This window comes from Eubalaena glacialis, chromosome 4 (genome assembly GCF_028564815.1).
Source record: "Eubalaena glacialis isolate mEubGla1 chromosome 4, mEubGla1.1.hap2.+ XY, whole genome shotgun sequence".
Lineage (NCBI taxonomy): Eukaryota > Metazoa > Chordata > Mammalia > Artiodactyla > Balaenidae > Eubalaena > Eubalaena glacialis.
Window position 1 is genome coordinate 172043793 of NC_083719.1, and position 25723 is coordinate 172069515.

At 36.4% G+C, this 25723-nt stretch overlaps 1 pseudogene; it reads right to left on the minus strand.

The window, feature by feature from the left end:
• The window catches only part of LOC133090648 (uncharacterized), a 29613-nt pseudogene extending 27234 nt beyond the window's left edge, over nt 1-2379 (minus strand).
• Between the last annotated feature and the right edge of the window lie 23344 nt (nt 2380-25723).

The window sequence follows — 25723 nt, forward strand, 5'->3', positions numbered from 1 at the left end:
AAGTAATTATCAATATGTATGTTCCTATGACCATTTTCTTAATTGCTTTGGGTTTGTTTTGTAGGTCTTTTTCTTCTCTTGTGTTTCCCACTTAGAGAAGTGCCTTTAGCATTTGTTGTAGAGCTGGTTTGGTGGTGCTGAATTCTCTTAGCTTTTGCTTGTCTGTAAAGCTTTTGATTTCTCCATCGAATCTGAATGAGATCCTTGCTGGGTAGAGTAATCTTGGTTGTAGGTTCTTCCCTTTCATCACTTTAAGTATATCATGCCACTCCCTTCTGGCTTGTAGAGTTTCTGCTGAGAAATCAGCTCTTAACCTTATGGGAGTTCCCTTGTATGTTATTTGTCATTTTTCCCTTGTTGTTTTCAATAATTTTTCTTTGTCTTTAATTTTTGCAAATTTGATTACTATGTGTCTCAGTGTGTTTCTCCTTGGGTTTATCCTGTATGGGACTCGCTGTGCTTCCTGGACTTGGGTGGCTATTTTCTTTCCCATGTTAGGGAAGTTTTTGACTATAACCTGTGCAAATATTTTCTCTGGTCCTTTCTCTCTCTCTTCTCCTTCTGGGACCCTTATAATGCAAATGTTGTTGCATTTACTGTTGTCCCAGGAGTCTCTTAGGCTGTCTTTATTTCTTTTCAATCTGTTTTCTTTATTCTGTTCTGCAGCAGTGAATTCCACCCTTCTGTCTTCCAGGTCACTTATCCATTCTTCTGCCTCAGTTATTCTGCTATTGATTCCTTCTAGTGTAGTTTTCATTTTCGTTATTGTATTGTTCATCTCTGTTTGTTTGTTCTTTAATTCTTCTAGGTCTCTGTTAAACATTTCTTGCATCTTCTCAATCTTTGCCTCCATTGTTTTTCCAAGGTCCTGGATCATCTTCACTATCATTATTCTGAATTCTTTTTCTGGGAGGTTGCCTATCTCCACTTCATTTAGTTGTTTTTCTGTGGTTTTATCTTGTTCCTTCATCTGGTACATAGCCCTCTGCCTTTTCATCTTGTCTCTCTTTATGTGAATCTGCACAATCTTGAATATTTGCTTATCTGCAAGGATTAGCACCAAAGGACAAACTGTGGCATAGCTATTGACCCCAATAATCTGGAACCACACCAATAGAGGGTTACTTCTCCATGTCACAGCTACTGATAATGAGAAGGTAAAGTCCACCCAATATATGAAGACAAAACAACTCACCACCAGCAAGATGGTATGGGAAGCCCTTTTCACTGGCGAGACTCTTGGGAAGAGGCTGGTGCTATAAAAGTGCTGGGAGAACCTCTTATGTCTCTGCAAAATAATCACTATGTAGCCACTAGAGAGGACCATTAGCCCTATGAAGTAACATCTTTCAATGTCATTAGTGTGAAAAATAAGTTTCTGTGCATATAGCTCATGGGCCAAACAGAACAGTGGTCAGTAATAAACAGAAGACTGGACTCAGTCCCATTAGGAGTGACCACAGTAGAGTAGAAGGTTACTTATTGACAGACAGGTTGAGAACCCATGAGAAGAGGCAGAATCCTAGGGGGTGATTTGGAGAAATATGTTTGAACTTTGCCAAGGAGGAACTGTTGGGGCTGATGATGATGGCCTGGAGCATGCTCAGGAAGCAGGTTGTACAAATGGAGAGACCCCTCAGCACCTTGTTTAAAAAGACAATTATACCCTACATCATTCTGAATATTCTGTGACCCAAACAAGTCTGAGGACACCAGTATTGTCATGGTGAAGAGCAGCAGTATGTGGATCAAGGACAAGTGACTAATTGTCATGTCAAGGTGCTTAAACCTGTGAGTAAAAACAATGGTGAGGATGTGGAAGAGAAGAAGAAAAATGTTTGCTGAGATTCCACAACTGGCTCATGAATAAAAGGAGTTTCTCATGACAATGTAACTAGGAAGTTTGGTCATCTTCATAAAATACTTAAATGATATCTGTGGAGAAAAACAAGAGATCTGATGATAATAACATTATTTCTTCATGTTCCAAATTATCATCAACAATGTTCAACAATCTCTGTGATCTGGAGTCAGCAGTTTCTATACCTAAAAATATACATTGAAAATATCTATTCATTTTTACTGAACAGTAATTATTGACAATAGGATAGTGACTTCTGACATATATCTTGGCACTTAGCCTATATGGATTCTGAAGTAAAACAACAAAACCTTAAGATCTGAAAACAACTAAAGCTTTCAGATTCAAATTTGGGCACTCATTTTAGTAAATGAAGCCTGGACTTCATGATGAAGGTGAATGTTGCAGGAATATGCCCCAGTGTTCACCAAGGTCCCACCTTGATGGGAGCAATCAGCCCTTGTCTTCATGGCAAACCATTTACCCAATTCTGGACACCAGAGTTGGTCCTCAATCATGTCCAATCATGTGATTCAGCAGCTAGTAAGTCGTTCTGCTTCAGTGGGAAGGGGAAATAAAGGAAGAAAAGGAAGGGGTATAAAGTAAAATATATCCACTCAGCAGTTCCAGGGTGAGTTTGACAGAGGTGATTGTGTTGGGACATCAAGAAAAGCAAGGAAATGAGTTGTATGCATCTGTGTCCACAGTTGTAAAATTAGAAAATAAGAATATCCCTAGAGTCCTAGTACAGTATGAAATATATAAATTATATAAAACATGTAAGTCAGTGTCAGAATAAAGAGATAAATCACATTAACCATGAAGTAACAGACTATTTTCTCATTATCTTTTTGGTCTATATCATCATCATTTTGTTATTTACACTATTATCTATGGGAAAAACTCTTGTTCAACTAAATAATGAGTACAAAGGTCTAAAGAATATTTGAGAGATAAAAGTAACACTGTGAGAAGAGGGTTATAGTGGCTCAGGAAATAAGTGGTGTGTACTTCCTCAAAACAAGAAAAGCATGGAGGGAATTATTTTAAAAATCCCTGTGGCATGTGTGGAGAAGGTAAAGCTGTGCTAATTTGTTTGTGAAATATTCAACTGCAATGCACTACCAATAAATGAATGATATCTAATTCTCAAAACCATGGCACAGGTTTTGATAATTGAATTGAATGCAAGGTTTAGTTCATAGTTCTTTCCTGTTACTAAGATGTTTACAATCCCAAGGCATCTATATTATTGTGGAGAAAAAGTAGGAAAACAGAGACAGGGAAAAAGAAAACAGAGGAGTTCCACCACAAATAGAAAATAACACTAATGGAAAACGTACATTCTAGTTTTGCTTATGTTTTCCTAAACACTACAAAACTTACAAATTTTACAAAAATTACTGTGAAAGCAAAGTGTGATATCTTTTGTCAAACCATTTGCATAGTCTTATGCCCTCATTTTCTTTGCTCACAAGTGTAGTAAAATGGCATAGAGTATAATCACTTTTTCACATTAGGGCCTTGAAAGTCAGCTGAAAGAAAACAAAAGATTTAAAATCTATAATTCAGAACCAGTCAAACTCGATCTTTCCTCTCTTCTTAATGAGATCAGCTGGCATGTACACTAGCAGAGAAAGAGAAAAGAATTTCCCACTTTGAATCAGTTTAAGAACTAATGAATCTTAAAAGCTTTTGCACAGCAAAGGAAACCATAAACAAGACAAAAAGACAACCCTCAGAATGGGAGAAAATATTTGCAAATGAAGCAACTGACAAAGGATTAATCTCTAAAATTTAGAAGCAGCTCATGCACCTCAATAACACAAAAACAAACAACCCAATCCAAAAATGGGCAGAAGACCTAAATAGACATTTCTCCAAAGAAGATATACAGATCACCAACAAACACATAAAAAGATGCTCAACATCACTAATCATTAGAGAAATGCAAATCAAAACTACAATGAGGTATCACCTCACACCAGTCAGAATGGCCATCATCAAAAAATCTACAAACAATGAATGCTGGAGAGGGCGTGGAGAAAAGGGAACCCTCTTGCACTTTTGGTGGGAATGTAAATTGTTACAGCCACTATGGAGAACAGTACGGAGGTTCCTTAAAAAACTAAAAATAGAACTACCATGCGACCCAGCAATCCCACTACTGGGCATATACCCTGAGAAAACCATAATTCAAAAAGGGTCATGTACCACAATGTTCATTGCAGCTGTATTTACAATATCCAGGACATGGAAGCAACCTAAGTTGCTTGGTTACAGGAACTTAAGTTCCATTCATCCACTGACAGATGAGTGGATAAAGAAGGTGTGGCACATATATACAATGGAATATTACTCAGCCATAAAAAGAAATGAAATTGAGTTATTTGTAGTGAGATGGATGGACCTAGAGTCTGTCATGCAGAGTGAAGTAAGTCAGAAAGAGAAAGACAAATACCATATGTTAACACATGTATATGGAATCTTAAAAAAAAAAAAGGTTCTGATGAACCTAGGGGCAAGACAGGAATAAAGACGCAGACATAGAGAATGGACTTGAGGACATGGGGAGGGGGAAGGGTAAGCTGGGACGAAGTGAAAGAGTATCACTGACATATATACACAACCAAATGTAAAATAGATAGCTAGTGGGAAGCAGCTGCATAGCACAGGGAGATCAGCTCGGTGTTTTGTGACCACCTAGAGGGGTGGGATAGGGAGGGTGGGAGGGAGACACAAGAGGGAGGGGATATGGGGATATATGTATACATATATACATACAGCAGAAACTAACACAACATTGTAAAGCAGTTATACTCTAATAAAGATGTTTTAAAAAAAAGAACAACTGGAAATTTTCTTATTGTATGCCCTTAAATGTAAGTTTTCTTTTATGTGAGTTCTATGATATTTTGTCATTTATTTTTCAGAGCCAAGAAGGAAAATTTTCTGCTATACCAAATCTGTCTTTTTATTCACCATATTTGTGGACAAGCTACAATTTTCTTCTCCTGTGGAAGCATAAAATATAGAGGATAGGTAGTATTTAGTTAATTGTGGATGACTAAAATTGACATTTGTGATAAATCACCTGATTTTATGAATAATATTTTGATAATTAAATTACAATCTGAGTTTGAAGTACATTAAAATTTATCAATAAATAAAATATTTTGAACAAGAGAAAGGAAATTTACCTAATTATTTTGACTTACTCTTATCCATTAATTGTGAAAACAAACTGAAATATAAAAAATAATGGAAAGTACTTTGTCAGTCATACCTTAGAGCTTTACATAATTTAAATAGTAAAATTAAAATGTTTCATTAAAATCTGTGGTTGATATTTTATGCTCTTTTCTAATTAAATATGAATTACTTTTCTAACTGTGCAATCAACTATATCACCAGAAAGAAGATACCTCAAGTTATATGTCATAAGCAATAAGAATTTGTTCACTAATTACAGTGATTTAAAAAATAAAAATATGATCACCTGTTAAAATCATATTATACCATGAATTTTTAAAAATATGAAACACTATTTTTCCACATAAGTAAAATAATTCTACCACTTTCCTCCCCTCTCACAACATCTTTGGAACATTTCAAATTGAATATAATGCTCTAAAATTTTAAATAATTAAGTGAGAAGGAAGGGACACATATATAGGTCTTAGAATTCGAGGAAGTAAACTTTTTTTTTAATTATGAAATTCACAGTATTCTTCTACTCTCAAACATTTTGGATTTTTTTTTTTATTTTATAAATTTATTTATTTATTTATTTTTGGCTGAGTTGGATCTTTGTTGCTGCACGAGGGCTATCTCTAGTTGCGGAGATGGGGGGCTACTCTTCGTTGTGGTGCACAGGCTTCTCCTTGCAGTGGCTTCTCTTGTTGCGGAGCATGGGCTGTAGACACTTGGGCTTCAGTAGTTGTGGCACACGGGCTTCAGTAGTTGTGGCTCGCAGGTTCTAGAGTGCAGGCTCAGTAGTTGTGGCACACGGGCTTATTTGCTCTGCGGCATGTGGGATCTTCCTGGACCAGGGCTCGAACCCATGTCCCCTGCATTGGCAGGCGGATCCTTAACCACTCCACCACCAGGGAAGTCCAGAAGTAAACATTTTAAAGAAACATAATGGCCTACATTTAGTATAACCAGATTCTACAAAAGATACCAGAAATAAGTACTCAAAAAGAATTAAAGTCAAACGTTGTTTTTAAAGTAGCATAAAAAAAGAGTATAAGATTTCATTCATATAAATAAATAGAAATTTAGAAATTAATGGTTTCTAAAAAGTTTTTGCTTAAGCTAGTCTTTCATCTAAAGTATACCAAATTTATTCTGAGTATTCTCATAAGTCATTGTACACCTTAAGATAAAATCCTGCCACCTACATTTGCCTGGGTAGACGCTGGAGAGCAAATCACTGAAATCAAAGACTTGGATCTAAGCTTCTTTTCCCCTGCCTCCTCCTCACTGTTTCCCAGACTGGGAAATAAAGTGACACTTACCAAGCGGTCCTTGAGGATGTGTCTGTCTTGAAAAAGGAGAGTCAAGCTGCAGTTACATGGAAAGGATATCATTACCTCATTTTTTCCCAATGAGCAATTTTCATGTTACCTTTAAAGCATAGCAATGTCTGTTTGTTTTGGAAAAAAGGAGTCTCAAAAGGGGAAAAATACTTCGTTTTCAAAGTAGAGCAAAGTAAGTAGGGACACCTCAGTTGAAAACTTTTTAATGTTGTAACCCACAATGTACAAACCTGGGATGTTCATGTGGCTATATCATGGCAAGCAAAACAAAATCCCCACACTTTGATTCTACTTTCTACATGGATATAATGTAAGATAAACTCGAACACATTGAGAACTGGAAATAGCAATATGAAATCATAGATTTTGACATATATTACCTAGCTTTTCTCACTGAAGTAGCTGAAAGTAAAGAGACAAGAACAATGAGCATGCTCCACAGCCTGATTTTTATTGCTAAATATCCATTTCCCTGTAAGACTAACCATAAATCCTTGAGTAAGGATACTCAAAGTATACTCTTATCAAAAATGAATAAATTATGCCAACACTAGTGAGATTGTTCCAAAAAAAGACAGGAAAGAGTTCCGGCAGAGAACACAGCGAGAAGTGGATCACGGCCTTCTACACCAGGGCCCTCCAGGCCCTCCAGCCTCCGGTGGGCAGGTGAACTGGAGGGACCCCCGGGACAGGCTCGGGCTGTGTCTTGTGGAGCCCTAGAGCCCTCGCCACAACTGCCCACAGACAGGGCCCAAGCCTGGAAGAAGCAACGAACCTCTCCCCCACCCCCACCTCCGCAACCTAATGGCGGCGGCCCCTCGGAGCCCCGATCCCGTCCACCACTGGGTGTCTTGACTCAATGCTGCAGGGCTTATGCAAAACCTCTGCCAGGCCACCAAGGACGTGGTGCCTTTGGGCATCGGGAGTGGCAGGGTGAGAAGAATGGCAGCCACTCGAACGCCGCAGAGGGCCCGGGAAGGCGGGTCTACGTGGACACCAGCTCGGCCACCCTTAGGCCTTGGAGCCCACACGGATCCAGGACCTGAGGTGAACTCTCTGTCCCAATTGGACGAGACCTCACCTCATCCGGACAATGACGGACAAAGGCCTTAATGGGCCCAGAAGGTGAGCAGAGCCCCGGTTGACGACGGGCAGAATATTAGCAGGTCATCGGGAGGTTGGTCATCATTCTACCAAGACCTTGATGTCAGAAGATAGAAATGGTAGAATAACGTACCACATGTGGCCAATAGGAAGTGCCCACCACCCTTTGGGAATATTTACTGGCCGTTTATAGAAGGCCTGTGTGTATAGTATGAAAAAGCTGCTCTCAGCTTTCCCCCCAACGTTTCAAAAGAAAACTTTCACTACATCTAAGCCTTCTAGATGTAAAGAGGTTGCCTACATATGATAGAGTTAGAAAGTCACATGTCTTGTAAATGCCCATTTGTTTTTTTAAAAAAACCATAGAAAAGAAATGTCTTCTGGAAATGACTTTTCAAAATGGAATTGTTTGACCACCTCTAGAAGATACATCAGGAGCTACAGAGGTCCACGTTTGTTCAGTGGGTTAGAGGACATGGAATTGAAGATGTTGAGGAGGAAGAAAAGAAGGTTCTATGCCAGACTGGTCACACTTAGAAGACATTTCCATATTAGAACCATTGTTTTGTGTGTGCATTTTACTCCTCACTACTGTATATATAGTTGACAATAAGTACTTTTTTGAAACATCTAGTCTTTCTAGATGTTCTGAAGTGTCTGATATATGTTCAAAATAGAGGTAGTAAAAAGACATTTTGTAAATATCTTTTTGTTAAAATTTGTAAGAAATGTTGTTTTGGTGTGGGGAGTTGGCCAAACCACCTTTTTGAACAGTACGCATTGTGTTTGTTTGTGCAGTGGTTCGAGGTCGGGGGGAGGAGAAGGAAATACAAAGATTGACTTTATGGAGCCAATAAAGACCCTTGGAAAAATCGGCCTGGTGCCTTGGTTACAGGGTTCCCAGAAGCCTTACCAGGTGAGTAAGGAAGGTCATTTCCTGGCAGGTGCAGAAACCTCAGGATATTTGGGGGAACTAGAGAATAGAGAAATTCACCTAAATTTATACTTATTGCAGGCGAAATCTGATGACAAGTCCTTGGCTTGGCTTCTTAGCTTCAAGAGCCTTTTGAAAGTTCAAGTTAAGATTCTGTACGAAAAGTTTCAGCAAACCAAAAGTACAAGAGCCTGTATGGTCAATTGCTATTCTTTCTGCACTTATGTAGATAATCAGGCCAAATTTATTGAAATGACTTGATTTACAAACAAATTAGTCTTACTATGGTTATCTTTGATAGAAATTGGAGTGATTCTAAAGAGAAATATTATGTGTTTTCTGGAAATTATAATACACACTTGTGGATATTACATTCTAGTTCTGCTAATTGCCTTTGAGATTTTGTTTTCTATCTGTAAACTGAATTGGATCCTGAATTCTTTAAGTTTCCTCCAATATTTGGCTACAACTCTCCATACTAATATTTTCAATTTTTATTCCACCATTCTGCCTTGGAATCATTGAGAAGCAAACCTTCCCTTTTTCCAAAGCCATACAAGCTAAAGTTGAACAACTTGATGTAAACTTAAGAGAAATTACTACAACAACCCATGTATAACCAATCTCCATGCCTGTTGCTATATGGGCCACTCAGAAAGATCACTCAAGACATTCAAACTGCAAACCTGGAAAATCTGTCAGATTGCCACTATTTTCCCTCACTATATTTGCAGATGCTTTGAGCCTCACATCTAGAAATCTTCTTGACTAGCTACCCTCAGAACTCAGAAACTGGTTTATAATTTGTTCCAATCACTAACTATTATTTTTTCTTTTTTTTCCATAAAAAGTACTTATTAAGTTCCAAGCTTCTTGCACAACACAGGCCTAACTTTGGGAGTTGCCTCCTGAAATTAGATATAACTGTTTAACTGGACTGACTTATTCTCTGGACCAAGAGACTGATTCAGTGAGATGTGGAGCAATCTATCAACTTAGCTTCTAAAAAAGGAACTGATGGGGTTCATGGAAGGCCACTGCAAAACATGACACTTTGGTATATTAATTGTTTTGAATTAAAGTTACTTAAGAAACAAGTGAAGAAGGACACTCTGACTCTACTTTGTCCCCCTGAAAGAAGAAAATTAATTTCCCACATGAAGGGTACCCTCCCAGCACCTGGAAGATTGAGAGAATTCTTATTGCCAGAGATAGGAAATTCAGGGCCAGAAAGGCTGTGTAAGTATACCTCATTTTATGGTGCTTTCCTTTGTTGCAAAATGCAGATAAAGCATTTCTTTCTTTTTCTGTCTTTTTTTTTTTTTTTCAGATTGAAGGTTTGTGGCTACCCTACATTGTCAGATAATTGTTATCATTTTTTAGCAAGAAAACATTTTTAAGTTCATGTATGTACATTTTATTTTTAGACATAATGCTATCACAGACTTAATAGACTACAGTATAGTGTAAACATAACTTTTATATGTGCTGGGAAACAAACACGTTTGTGTGACTTGCTTTATTTTGATATTCCCTATACTGTAGTGGTCCGGAACGGAACCCGCAATATCACTGAGGTATGCCTGTATAAACAAACATTTTTACCTCTTCATTAATTTGGTACTCCAAGCCCAAACCCCTCTGTCTTGTCAGTTCTTTACAAATATATTATTCCTTTGTGTAAAAGGTATAAAAGCTACCTGCTTTTGTCACTTCTTTGGGTCACTTATTTTTGGGACCCCTACACATACATAATTAAATTTGTTTTTCTCCTGGTAGTCTTTCTTTTATTAGAGAGGTGTCTCAGCCAAGAACCTAGAAGGGTAAAGGGAAAATCATCTTTCCTATTCTAATCAATAAAACTGGGGAAAAAAAAAAGGGCATTCCTTTTTAGGCATACCCCCATCTTACTTCCAACAGAAACCATTCTATAGACACTTTCACACCTTCTTGCCTCTGTAACCACAAGCATGCTCACAGATGCACCTCCTACTCTTCTGCCCAGAGTGCAATGGTTTTCCCTCTTCACATGGCCCACACCCACCCTCCTAATGTTTTTCAAGACTCTCTACACCCTTATATCATCACTGTGATGAATCTTCCTCCTCTCTATGACATTTTTTAAACAACTTTTTTTTCAGGAAGATGTACATGCATTTTATTTTTCAAAATGCCACTCTGCCAAGATATGCTCAGCTGGTAAAAAGTTATTTATGACACATTTTAAAGACAGTAACAAACAGTATTCAAGGGCCATCATCACAATAGGTATAGAGAGGAGCTGCTACAGTGAGGTTTTGTAGTAGAGGAAAGAAATTAGGCTCAATTCCAAATACAATAAGGAAAAGTGAGGATTTATAGCCAAGGAGCAGGGTTCGGGGGTGGGGGGTGGGCTGTCGGTGGATGGAAAATTAATAAGAGAAAACATCAGGAATAAGGAGGATTCTGGCCAAGCTAAGCTAACAGAATCCTTGCTTAAGGCAGGCTCAGGTGATCAGATATTGCCTGAGTTATATTGGGGAATGAGGAACCAGATAGTGAGGGTGATCTCAAGGGCGGGAATTCTGGTCAAACTGACTTAGCAGGATTGAACAATGCTAAAATTGGACTTGCTAAAATTAGACAATGAAGAGATGAACACAGAACTTCAAAAGGCAGGCCTAGTTGAAAAAGAGTTCAGAAGAGACTGAGTAGAGTTTGGATGAGGAGAGAATTGTCAGGAAAATTGAAATTTTCCTCTACCATTTTATGTTCTTCTGGCTGTCTAAGAATTAAATTGACATGAGACAGATTAGCAGGAGAAAATCAAACAAAATCTAATAACATGTACACAAGGGAGAGAACCAGAAAACTGAGTAACTCACCACAGTGCCTGAAGCCCTCACCTTAAATACTATCCCTTAAAACAGAACAAGGGAGGGTGGAGTGTCAATTATGGAAGGTTACCAGGAAAAGCACAATAAACAAAGGTAAGGGTGTTATGCAAATATAAGTCATTGCCTTCTCCATTGATGAGAGTTTCTAGAGATTTGGCCATCCCCTTCTGGTACAGCAAGGGAGACCCCCCACCAAATGGAGATTTCCCTAATATATGTAAATGTCTCTTACAAAAGGGCAACTTTTACTCAGTTTTCAGAGCTTCTATATCTGCAGTTTCTTTAAAATAACTAATATAAGATAATCCCAATAAAATAAAATTTATATTTTATAAGACAAAAATTTAAACATAAAACTTTTCTATGCCAATTTAGGCCTCTTTCCTCCCCTTTGGTGTGTATTGTGCATCTGCATTAATCAGTCCTCCATAGGAGAAAGCATTCCTTCTTAATTCAGTAAGGGGTCACAATGACCCACTACTCACTTTGTAGTGCAAATCTGGATTGTGTAAACTGTCAATACAGTGTTTAATATATAACCCTTTGTATCAAAAATGTATAAAACTGTTCTTTGACCTCTAATGGGTGGAACAGGCCTCAGAGCTTTCTGAAAGACTGTCTCCCTGGTTATAATCCTCAGGTTGGCTAAATAAAATTTGCCATTTCTATCTTAGATTTACTATTATATTGATTAAATATTTGGTCTACATTTGCATGGCAGAGCCAGCAGGATATAAAAGACACCCAGCAAAGAACATCTAGAGTCTACCCTGAACTGGTACTTGGTACCAGCATGGGCCCTTTGAGCCCCACCAGCTTCTCGGTACCCCTTAGGTGTTCTGATGAGTTCCCCTGACATCTGAATTTCATTTTTTTAAAATGATGATCTTAAAATTTTTATTTGAGCTGTTTTTACTTGAGTCTTGGAGTCTCACGGGCCACTGATGCATTTCCTAGGCAGGAACCTAGGGAGATCTGGGTAGGAGGCCCAGGGAAACAGGGGTGGCTGGGATTTTTTTTAATTTGGCTTAAATTGGAAAAAAAAATGTTGAATTATAGTCTGAACAAGCCGTTTACTAGTGAAATGAGAGACTGAATTATTCAGCCCCAAAGAGTAAGGGACATTTGCTCCTTCCAACCACAAGTTGTCCACGGGTGACTGAGAACCTAGTGGAAGTGTCTGAGGATCAATCTTTTTTACATGGAGCCATCCCACCAGGTACCCCACTACAACCATTAAGTAAATACTCCTCTTTCAGGGATACACAATAGAGGCTGATCACCTAGTACTCCAAGTACTCACAGTGGTTTTAGACTGTCAGAGGGAGAAGCCGAAACATGTAAAAGAGTCTAGTGGACCCAAGGGTGATTCCTTGGGGAGCTAGACTCAGAAGCAACACAGGTTTGATCTACCACACTGTCCTCAGAAAGTTTTTCAGATCATATCTCATATCTGAATTAGAGTACCAAATTAATACTGGGAAATTTTGCCTCAAAGGCCAAATAGCTCCCTGATGGACAGCCACCTATGAGGATACCAGCTGGATTTATGTATAACATAGAACTGATCATTGCAAGTACTTAATTGGGAATTAAAGTAAATCCTGTCCTGAAATGGCTGAGATAGGGGGACCTTTGGCATTTCAAAACTGATTTTTGTGTGTACAGTTAGAGAAAGCCAGCAGAAGGTAAGACTTCTTACCATGTCAGTCAGTCTCCTGGATCCCTGCCTGCAGGGTCTATTGGAAACAAGAGTGGTAAGAGTTTTTTCTCTTTTCTAAAATTAGATTAGCAGGAGAAGATATTTGTAGGACTAGCTCCTTGGATACTTTGAATTGGAAAGACAGTTGTTAAAATTTTAGAGCGCTCTTATCTTAAACTATTGTACCCATTTGAATTGGTTTGCAGAAGTCCCCAAAAGCCTCCAAAATTTCAAAATAATCTCATTGAAGGATTTGTTGTAGAAGGCTAATCAAAGATTAATGATATAAAATGTACCTAAAACAAAAAACTATAAGACTGATGTAACTACTGCTCCCCTCTATCCTCCTTTATTTGAGTACTCATTCTACTAATCGTCTGTCTGAATTGCCTTTCCACTCTGAAAAGACGATTAAAAGGTTATCTATAGAAATGGGACCATGTGAGGCTGTAGGTGATCCTATTTAGGACAAGGCCAAACTGAGGGGCATAGTTAAAGAATTTCATAAACCCAGGGAGGATCCTCAAAACTTTTTGTGAATGGATTACAAAATGGGATGCCACAGGTCAAACTAAAGTCATGACCATAGCTAATATTCAGAGCATGATAGAAATTGTTTTTTGGCCTTCGTCCCTAAGCTAAATGAGGGAAAGAAAAACATTCCATCATAGGTTGATGGGCATGTCAGTCCTATGATATTATTGGGGTGGCCATCCAATTCTTTGAGGAATCAAAAACAGCTATCCTTGTTTTACAAATCTAGTCATTACAGGACAAGAGGTGTGGCTCCAGAAAAAATTCAAAGCCCACTAACTTTTTGTAACACTCCCAAAACCAAAACCTCCTCTGTTTACCAATTTTTTTTTTTTTTTTTTTTTTTTTGGCTGTGCAGTACAGCTTGTGAGATCTTAGTTACCCGACCAGGGATCAAACCCAGGAACTTAGCAGTGAAAGAGCAGATTCCTAACCACTGGACCTCTAGGGAATTCCCTAGGCTATCTTTTTAAAATGCAAATTTTAGGAAGGTAAAACAAAAAGGGGGTAGGTCATATGGAATTTGACTTGTCAAGGACAAATACAAATCTTAAGTGACTTCCCTTTAAATATCAGCAAAAAGAGTTTAGCCATCTAAACAGGTGATGTTGATTTGTTCTGTCTGCCAGAAACCAAATTTGAATTCAACCTCTTTTGTAACTAATGGGTTTTCTATTATTGTACCTGATTCATGGCTGAAAATTTGAAATGAGAACTATGAGGTCTCTGGGTCTGTTTGTGTGTTTTTATGCATGTATGTATCTATCTATATCTATGTCTATATCTATATCTATCTATATATGTATGTGTGTGTGTTATATAGATGTGTGGTATTGCCAGAAGTGATTTGTAAAAGAGCTTTATTTAATTGGCTTAAAGGAAATTAAGTGCTTATATAAATACTCAGAAATATAAAAGAAACTGACCAAAATGAATTTCAGGATTCTGTGTTCTAGGACTAATTTTTAATAAATAAAAAAATTTGTTTGGTGGTCTAAATATTATAGACATGACTTTAGAGTCATTATTATAATTTCATTGTACCAAGGTTTACTAAAAGTCAAATCAGATCTTATTATTTCATTACAAAATTTGTCAGCAAGAAAAATAACTTGGTATAATAAAAATTTTTATAAGTAAATTAAATGTAAGTGGGTTAAGAGTTTTTAGGTAAACCCTTTAAGAAAAATTATGTTTTATGATGTGTCTACTTAAAAATAGTTTGCAGTACTAAAATTGAATTAGTAATTAAAAACTCCCAACAAACAAAACACCAGGATCAGATGGCTTCACAGGTGAATTCTACCAAACATTTACAGAAAAGTTAACACCTAACCTTCTGAAACTATTCCAAAAATTTGCAGAGGAAGGAACACTTCTGAACTCATTCTATGAGGTCACCATCACCCTGATACAAAAACCAGACAAAGATACCACACACACACAAAAAAGAGAGAGATAATTACAGGCCAATATCACTGATGTACATAGATGCAAAACCATCAACAAAATACTAGCAATCCAAATCCAACAATACATTAAAAGGATCATACACCATAATCAAGTGAGATTTATCCCAGGGATGCAAGGATTTTTTTCAATATCCACAAATCAATCAATGTAATACACCACATCAACAAATTGAAGAATAAAAACCATATGATCACCTCAATAGATACAGAAAAAGCTTTTGACAAAATTCAACATCCATGTATGATAATAACTATTCAGAAAGTGGGTGTAGAGGGAACATACCACAACATAATAAAGGCCATATATGAGAAACCCACAGTTAACATTGTACTCCAAGGTGAAAAGCTTAAAGGATTTCCTCTAAGATCAGGAACAAGACAAGGATGTCCACTTTCACCACTTTTATTCAATATAGTTTTGGAAGTCCTAGCCACAGTAATCAGTGAAGAAAAGGAATCCAAACTGGAAAAGAAGTAAAACTGTCATTGTTTGCAGATGACATGATTCTATACATAGAAATCATAAAGATGCCACCAGAAAATTACTAGAGTTCATCAATGAATTCAGCAAAGTTGCTGGATACAGCATTAATATACAGAAATCTGTTGTATTTCTATACACTAACAACAAAAGTTCAGAAAGAGAAATTAAGAATACAATCCCATTTACCATTGTATCAAAAAGGATAAAATACAGAAGAATGGACCTACCTAAGGAGGCAAAAACCTGTACTAGGAAAACTATAAGACACTAATGAAAGAAATCAAAGATGACACAAACAGATGGAAAGATATACCACATTCTTGGAATAGAAGAATCAATATAGTTAAAATGACCCAAAGCAATCTACAGAATCAATGCAATCCCTATCAAATTACCAATGGCATTTTTTATAGAACTAGAACAACACATTTAAAAATTTGTATGGAAACACAGAAGACCCCAAACAGCCAAAACAATCTTGAGAAAGAAAAACAGACCTGAAGGAATCACGCTCCCTGACTTCAGACTATACTACAAAACTACAGTAATCAAAACAGTATGGTACTGGCACAGAAACAGACTTTAGATCAATGGAACAGAATAGAAAGCCCAGAAATAAAACCATATATGTATGGTCAATATACAACGGAGAAAATACGGTCTCTTCAATAAGTGGTGCTGGGAAAACTGGACAGCTACATGTAAAAGAAGAAATTAGAACATTCTATAACATCATATACAAAACTAAACTCAAAATGGATTAAAGATCTAGAAGTAATACCAGATACTATAAAACTAATAGATGAAAACATAGGCAGAACACTTTGACATAAATCACAGCAATATATTTTTCATAGATCTCACTCCTAGAGTAATGGAAATAAAAACAAAAACAAACAATGGGACCTAATTAAACTTAAAAGCTTTTGCACAGCAAAGGAAACCATAAACAAAACAAAAAGACAACCTATGGACTAAAACAAGATATTTTCAAACAATGCTATCGACAAGGGATTAATTTCCAAAATACACAAACAGCTCACACAGTTTAATATTAAAAAACCAAAAAATCCAATAAAAAAATTAGCAGAAGATCTAAACAGACATTTCTCAAAAGAAGACATACAGATGACCAGCAGGCACATGAAAAAATGCTTAATATCGATAATTATTAGAGAAACACAAATTAAAACTACCATGAGATATCACCTCACACCAGTCAGAACGGCATTCTTCAAAAACTCTACAAACAAGAAATGCAGGAGAGGGTGTGGAGTAAAGGGAACCCTTCTACAGTGTTGGTGGGAATGGAAATTGGTGCAGCCACTATGGAGAACAGTATGGAGGTTCCTTAGAAAACTAAAAATAGAGTTACCATATGATCCTGCAATGTCACTCCTGGGCATATATCTGGACAACACTATAATTCAAAAAGATACATGCACCTGAATGTTCATAGCAGCACTATTTACAATAGTTAGGACATGGAAGCAACATAAATGTCTATCAACAAATGAATGGATAAAGAAGATGTGGTGTACATAGAATCTGAAAAAGAATATATAACTTAATCATTTTGCTGTACACCTGAAACTAACACAACATTGTAAATTACCTATTCTTCAATTTTTAAAGTGGCAAAAAAAATAGTTTCCAGAATTTTGGTAGCTTGAAATTTTGTTTTGCTAAGTTAAGTTAAAGATGGAGGTACTGGAGGTTCCCTGGTGGCCTAGTGGCTAGGATTCTGGGCTTTCACTGCCATGGCCCATGTTAAATCCCTGGTTGGGGAACTGAGATCCCACAAGCTCTGTGGTGTAGCTGAAAAAAAAAAAAAGATGGAAGTCCTCTTGGCCAAATCAGAGTGTTATTTTCTTTAGTTCCCAATTAGTAAATACTTGCAAGTATTAGTTCAGTAAGTGTTATACATAAACCCAGCTGGTGTTCCCCGTAAGTTGCTGTCCATCAGGGAGCTGTTTGGCCTTTGTTTCAAAAATGTATATAACTGTGCCTCTGACTTCTAACAGGTGGAACTGTTCTCAAAGAGGCTCTCAAAGAGGCTTTTTAAACTCAAGCAGGAAAACTATGAGGTCTCTGTTTGTGTCTATCTGGATGGATGCATACCTGTATGTATGTTATAAATATGATATGTCCCTACCTCCAAATGGTATTATCAAAATTAATTTGTAAAAGAACTGTATTTAACTGACTTAAAAGTAAAAGTTTAAAAATCAAATATTTCTAAATGTAACTTAAACTAACCCCAATTTTTAAAGGATTATGTGATCTAGAATTAACTTTAATGAATAAAAACAAGTTTAAATTGGTGATTTAGTTAGTATAAACATGTCTTTAGAGTCATCAAAAATTAAGTATAATACTTGTATTGTACCTAGGTTTACTGAAAGTCAATAAGCTCGTATTATCTATGTCATAAAATTTGTCAACAAGATAATTAATGGTAAGATGATATTTTCATAAGTAATAAAATAGAGATAAATGGGATGAAAGCTTTAGGGTGAACTCTTTAAGAATAATTATTTTTTGTGGTATGTCCACCTAAAAACAGTTTCTCCCAATTTTTGGTAACTTGAAACTTTAGAGTTCTGCTAAATTAAGTTAAATAATGGAAATTTATTAAAAGTCTAGATCATTTTCAATAAGATTAAATACTGAAATATTAATTGCTAAAGAAATCTATGTTTACCTACTTTAAAATATATATTTATTTATTTATTTATTTGGCTGTGCAGTGTCCTAGTTACAGCATGCATGATCTCCATTGCCATGGGAGGGATCTTTGTTGTGGCACTCGGGATATTCGTTGCAGCATGCGAGATCTTTAATTGCGGTATGAAGGATTTTTAGTTGCAGCATGTGGGACCTAGCTCCCTGACCAGGGATTGAACACGGGCTCCCTGCATTGGGAGCACAGAGTCTAAGCCACTGGACCACCAGGGAAGTCCCCATGTTTACCTACTTTTGACCTTTTATTATAGAGACACTAAATGTATTTGAAAGTATTAATAAATATATTTTATGCTTTCTTGAAAGATTATAGTATGAAATGGTATATATTTCTAGAAATTAGTTTTTAAAATAGAACCTTGAGAAAGAATTTTATTCATGGTCAAGACTAAGAGTAGATTGAATTTAATTAAGTAAATACATTTTAAATATTAAGTGAAATTATGTAGAACTAGAATTATGTAGAATTTTGGTTATTTTCTCTGTTAAGAGACAAAGTTTTCTTGAAATGTTAATCTAATTTTCATAACAGATTGTGAAGTTTCTTTACTAGTAACTTTCTGCACTTGCCTTTGAAATCTTTTATTGTCATTTTGGTTATGTGAATAAATATTGTTTCACAGTGACTTATGATCCTACTTGGCCAACCATTTAAAACATTTTGATACCTTTGACAGACTTTCTAAAATCAAATTTTAAAAGAAGTTTTTTTGACCTCAAGCTAACTTTGGAATGTTTCAGACAGTCACTGGATGTCGCAAAGAAATGCATTAAACTAATTAGGCTTAGCTGGTATATTAAATTACATGGGAAATATTGTTGAGTGAATAATGATAAACTTTCTCAAGTTATATTGTATGGGTAAATATTATCAATACAAACATTTTAGAAATTATATAAAATAAAATTTGAAATGCCCAGGTATGTTATCAGTCATAATACTAGTTATTATCTTAAAATGTTGTATGTCAAGAAATAGCCAAATTTCCTTGACAAGTGCATTATAATCAAGTCTTTATCAAGCTTTTTAAGTCCTTTGTCATTTATAGAGAGTTATTGTCTTACTCTGATGCTTTTACAAAGTGCTTATAGATAATTTGCTTTTATGCTCCAAAATTAATTAGACTTGGTAACAAAAGGACTTCCACCTTATAGGAGGGCAATTTCAGCAATGGCTTTTCTTATGTAAGGCTACTACAGAAATAGTAATAGAGTCTCCTTGAACTATTTATGTCCCACACTCAGTTGAATCTCTTCTAAACTCTCACCACACTCAACACTCTTCTGTTAGCTGTAACTTCGTATGAGGTATTTTTGCTTTCTTCACCTAATACTTCCTTGACTCCATGTAATAAACTTAACCTCACAACTTTGCTTCCAGCACAACAGAAAGGAAACAACCATGACTGTATTTTGTTAACAGATTAACTTCTTGCTCCCAGGAATGACTTACAAAAGTCCATATTGATAAGATTGACCTAATTTTAAATACAGATGGTTTCTACTTAAGGGATGAGCAAGGCCATTACCCAGCTGGATATACAATAACATTCACAGTGGACATAATTGAAACCTCTTACTTACCAGAAGCAAAATCAGCACAACAATCCAAATTAATTGCCTTAACCTGAGCTTGTCAACTAGCTAAAGACCAGATAACATTTATACTGACAAGCACTATGCCTCTGGAGTGGCACACAAATTTGGAATGCTACGAAAGCAATGAAGTTTTTAACCTCTACAGGATAACCTATTTTAAAAAATAGAAAATAGGTTGCAGAGTCATTAATTGTTATACAACTGCCAAAACAGCAATAATTAAAACACCAGGGCATTCCAAATCTGATGCTATGGAAGCTTAAGGAGCTTAAATCTCTGCTTCTGAATTTGTCATTGTTGTTGGCTATATTAATTGTGTCATATTATTTATAGAATAATAATCTCTTGTGCCTCTCCATATAGATTCAAAACACCAACTGAAATAATGATATCTAAGTGACTTGCAACTTTGATAATGTATATAGTTCTATATAAAATAATGGGCATACACAATGCACATACAAGGTAAAATTGGCATAAGTCCTATTGGACAACCTAGAATTGACTATCAGTCCCTACCAAACATTCTATTAGCCTAACGCCCTAAAAGGAAACAAAGAACTGGGCTACTAAGACCTGACATCAAGAGACATAATGGATCGAGGGCAGGCAAGCAACCATCCTGGCATTGGATTACCAAATATTTGATCACCTAACGCTATCAAAAGATTAATGATCAAAAAGGGGAAATGATGAAACAAAATTTGTATGTTAATGCAGGACAAGAAAAAATTAAGCATAAAATTCTCTCTTTGCCTTTGTTTGGACCTCCTCTCTCTTTCCCTAATGTGCATGGTGCATCTCTATTACAAATTAACTAGAGCTCCACAAAGATGGGATTGCCTGCTTGACCATAAAGATCATTTCTTTTTCCTTTTTTCTGATGCTAGCAGTGTAAAGTCTTAAAAGAACAGTGTCTTTTTTCAAGCTCTGTAGGAGGTCATAGTGACTCGCTGCTCACTTTGTAGTGCTTACCTGGACAGGTATCATTCATGAACTTTATGTAAAATATCAGTATGTCATTTTGATGTAAGATCCTTTGTCTAGAAAACGTATATAATTGTGCTTTTGACTTCTAACAGGCAGAACAGTTCTCAGAGCTTACTGAGAATATTCTTCCTGGTTATAATCCTAAATTTGGCTCACAGAAAATTCTTTTTTTTTTCTTCTTGATAGTTAATTCAATTTTCATCACCACAATGAAAAAATTTTTCCATAAAATAGCACGTTTTTTAGAAACCATAAATAGTATTTATTAGTTTACAAATCTCAGAATGCTAATGTAAAACACAGTCTATAATTGATTACTTCTCAATTTTTGCTAGAAAGTAAGGTTTTTAAGTTAAGAGTTGTAGGGACTTCCCTGGTGGCTCAGTGGTTAAGAATCCTTCTGCCAATGTAGGGAACACAGGTTCAATCCCTGGTCTGGGAATATCCCACATGCCGTGGAGCAACTAAGCCTGTGCACCAAAACTACTGAGCCTGCACTCTAGAGCCCATGAGCCACAACTACAGAGCCTGCATGCCACAACTACTGAAGCCCATGTGCCTAGAGCCCATGCTCCACAGCAAGAGAAGCCACCACAATAAGAAGCCTGCGTACTGCAACAAAGAGTAGCCCCCACTCGCCGCAACTAGAGAAAGCCCATGCATAGCAATGAAGACCCAATGCAGCCAAAAATAAATAAATAAAAATTTTAAAAAGTTAAGAATTATAATTAAAATAGGAAATTAAAGCAACTAAAAATTGATAAGAAAAATATCTTTGTATGAAAGGTGGGGGAAGGCATAAGGAATGGAAATGCATTTTGTTAAGGGAAAAGAAAGTAATTTTGTCCTAAAGTCAGTTATTTCTAAATGGGATAGAAAATAAGGGACAAATTAATATGAATACAGAAAGTTGTAGAAGGCTTGTGAGGGAAAAAAACAATCTTATAAAGGAATTCTATGTGTGATCAGGATTGGCTAAGATTAGAATAAATTTAATAAAGTAAATTAATTTTAATATACAAGGTTACATGATGCAAAACCTGAATTTGGTTTCTTTGTCTGTTAAGGGGGCAAAGTTTTCTTACAATATTGATTTGCTTTTGATAATAGATTGTAAAATTTCTTTACCTTTTAATTAACGTGTTGTAACTTTCTATGTTTGTCTTTGAAATATTTTGTCAGTTTGGTTAAGTGAATAAGTATTTTTTCACAGTGACCTGTGACCCTATTTGACCAAGTGTTTTTAAATGCTTCACCTTCAGGAAGACTCATAGAAAGGACATTTTGACAAGTACAGGTTTCTGATAACTTTCAGATCATACTGCCAAACTAGGTAAGAAATTAAAGAATTCTTCTTTTTTTTTTTTGGTCTCACCGTGCAGCATGTGGGATCTTAGTTCTCTGACCAGGGATCAAACCTGTGCCCCATGCAGTGAAAGCACAGAGTCTTAACCACGGGACCACCAGGGAAGTCCCAGAAATTAAAGACTTCTAATAGAAAATCTGATAGCTTCATAACTTCTAACAAAAAGAATTAGTTACACAAAGCTGTTTAATTTTTGTTTTCCAAATATAAGGAAAAATTTCCCCTCAAGCTAATTATGACTTAACCTTTGTGAAAAGAATTGAAAGATTTATCTTTTCTCTCTACCTGATCCCTCTAGAAATTGGAAACTCTTTCCCAGCATCCTTATCAGATGAATAAAGAAAGTTACCTCCTGGCAGGTGCTGGAATCTCAAGATATTCGTGGGACCTCAAGAAGAGAGGAATTTACTTAAATCTATAGATGGCACAGGCAGAATCTGAAGGCAAGCCTTTGGAATGGCTTTCCTGGCCTTGAGAGGCCTTTTAAAAGTTCAATTTGAGATACCATATAAAAAGTTCCAGGGACTTCCCTAGAGGTCCAGTGGTTAAGACTCCACACTTCCACTGCAGGGAATGCAGGTTCAATCCCTGGTCAGGGAACTAAGATCCCACATGTTGCACAACATGGCCAAAAGAAAGAAAAAAAAAAAAAAATTCCAGCACAGCCAACTTAAAAGAGCCTGTATGATTTATTACACTTATGTAAGCAATCAGGCCAAGTTTATTGAAACCAGACTTATTTTGCAAACAAATTAGTCTTAATTTGGCTATATTTGGTAGAAATGGGATAATTTTAAAATGAAAAAATATGTAGTAAATATTAATTTCTGTCATTGTATTTGAGGTTTTTGTATTTACTGCCTAAGACTCACTTCCCAGATGGCTCCTTGTTGTTATGTTACATTATTGTAAAGTTTAATTAAATTATTAGAAGGACATTCTAAGTTTGTTTCTGAAGCTTATCCCAGTAATTTTTCTTTGGATGGAGATGTCCCATGACTGACAATGAGGAGATTATACATACTGGAAAAGAAATCAGATAAATGATTCTTCATAGCCACGTTGAAAGGGATGATATCAGACCTCCTTTCATGAATGCAACTCCTGTTTCTGACACCCAACTTCAACTAATACCAGCGCCACCAGACCAGGATGAGAATAAGATGACATCTGACCCAAGATGCCAGACCAGGCCTGTACACTAATTACTTTGATGATTACTTATGCTTTTCTTATGAACCAAATATATTTCTTTTTTGGGCTCAGTCATATACAAGTTTCAAAAATCAATCCAAAATTTCTGGATTTGTGGCCAATTACTCATGTCTAGTACTCCTGGGTTACCTTGGTGGATTTCTCCTCTCCAAAGTTTTAATTAGATGACAGAAATTTTATAAGAAAGAAACTCTAGTACCATGCATGCTACCATCAATATCACTAAGTAGAACCATCTTATCTTGCCAATGAATGACACCAGTTCTGAACCTGGCCATAAATACTCCTTTTCACCAGATGTTAAATATTGGGTAGCTCCTAATGGGACCCAGTAGATTTATAGAACAAGTTTATAGTCTTGACTCTCCACAGGTTGGTTAGGAAGTTGCACAGTTGGTTTCCCTTGGGCTCAAGGTCACCTATGGGTAGCCTTGGAAACAGCTCCTGCCAATCTGACTTTAATGTGAGCACTCTGAGTTCAATCAGTTTTCCAATGGCATGACCATTTGGCTGCAATATTTGTTCCTTCACCTGGAATAGAAGATATCATTACTTACACAGAGGCTTTAACAAAATTTACTCAACAAGCTTTGAATGATAGCAATCAAGCCACTAGCTTGCTCAATTCAGTAATCTCCATGATGAGAAAAGTGTTCCTACAGAATTTCACGGCCTTTGGTATACTAACTGCTTCCCAAGGGGTAACTTGTGCTAAAAAAATACATGCTGAATGTTGTGTTTTTATACCTGATGAGTATTCTAATGTAACTCATCTGATGACACATATAAAGAATCAGATATCTGCTCTGAATGATCCTCTTCCCAGTTTGAGAAAATACTAGGAAAATAGTTTGATTTAGGAGGATCTCAGCTTAAATCTTTATTAATAACATTGTTACTCCTATTAGCAATTCTCATTACAGTTTGTGTAACTTATAAAGCGATAGTTTCTTGCCTTTTGCACTGTGTATCTCCTACTCCTACTAAGAGGATATCAAAACAACTTGAAACTATTGATCACATCTATAGTTCTTTATAAATTAAAGAACATGCACAATGCACATGCAAGGCAAAATTGACATAAGACCTATTGGACAATTTGGAATTGACCTTTAGTCTTTTCCAGACATCTTACAACCCCTAAAAGGAAAGAAAGAACCAGGCAACTAAATTTCGGGACATGATGGACCCAGGGCAGGTAAGCAACCACCCTGGCATTGAAGGACCATACATTTGGTTCCTTAATGCTTACTATTGAAAGATTAATAACTGAAAGAGAAAAATTGATGAAATAAAACTCATATTTTATGGCAAGACAAGAAAAATTTGAGCATAAAAATTTCCCCTGCCTATATGAGCCTCTTCCAACGCCTCTAGTGTATATTGGTCATATGCATTAACCAGACTGCCTAAGGAGATAACATTCCTTCTTAATCCTGTAAAGGATCACAGTGACCAAGTACTCACTTAATATGGGCAAATCTGGATTGTGTAAACTGTAAATGTATCATTTAATGTATAACCGTTTGTCTCAAAAACATATATAACTCTGCTTTGACCTCTAATGTGTGGAACAGGTTCCAGAGCTTTGTGATAGTCTGTCTCCCTGGTTATAATCCTCAGTTTAGCTTGAATTAAATTTTCTACTTCTCTCTTAAATTGACTGTTGATTATTTTTTTCATCAATAATACCTACCCCAAAAAGGCATATTGTGGGGTGGCAAATTTCACTCCCCTACAGAATCCTTGTCACAATGCAAGATAGTGAGTAGGATGAGTTTATTGAACATATTTATTAAGCATCTACAATATCCAGGACCTGTAGGCTTTGATGCTGCAAAAGTGAGTGACAGAAACATGGCACTCTTAATGAACAAAATTCAAATGAGAACATATTAAAGATATTATTAGCTTTATTCAGTGGTTTGTGAATCAGATAGCATCCAATCCAACAGTTCAAAGGAGCTTCGAATACAAAATGACAATGTACAAATGTACAAAATGACAGACTTTTATAGGTAGAAGGGAACAGGAACAGGGCAGTCATACCCGGCAAAAATGGATTGCTTTTTGCAAGTTTTCTTTCCTTATAGAGGATGGCAGTGGTTTCTCAGGCAGAGTACCTAACTAATGCTTATCAGGTGATTTCTGATTAGCTGGTTTAAGATTCTGTTTCTGGGAGAGCCAAAAGTGTAATTAAGTCTCAGTTAGGTGATGTGGGGAATAGCATAAGCGACTTCATTTTGGGCCCATTGTCTTGTCTTTAACAGGGCTCATAGTAATTACAGCATGGAATTGAA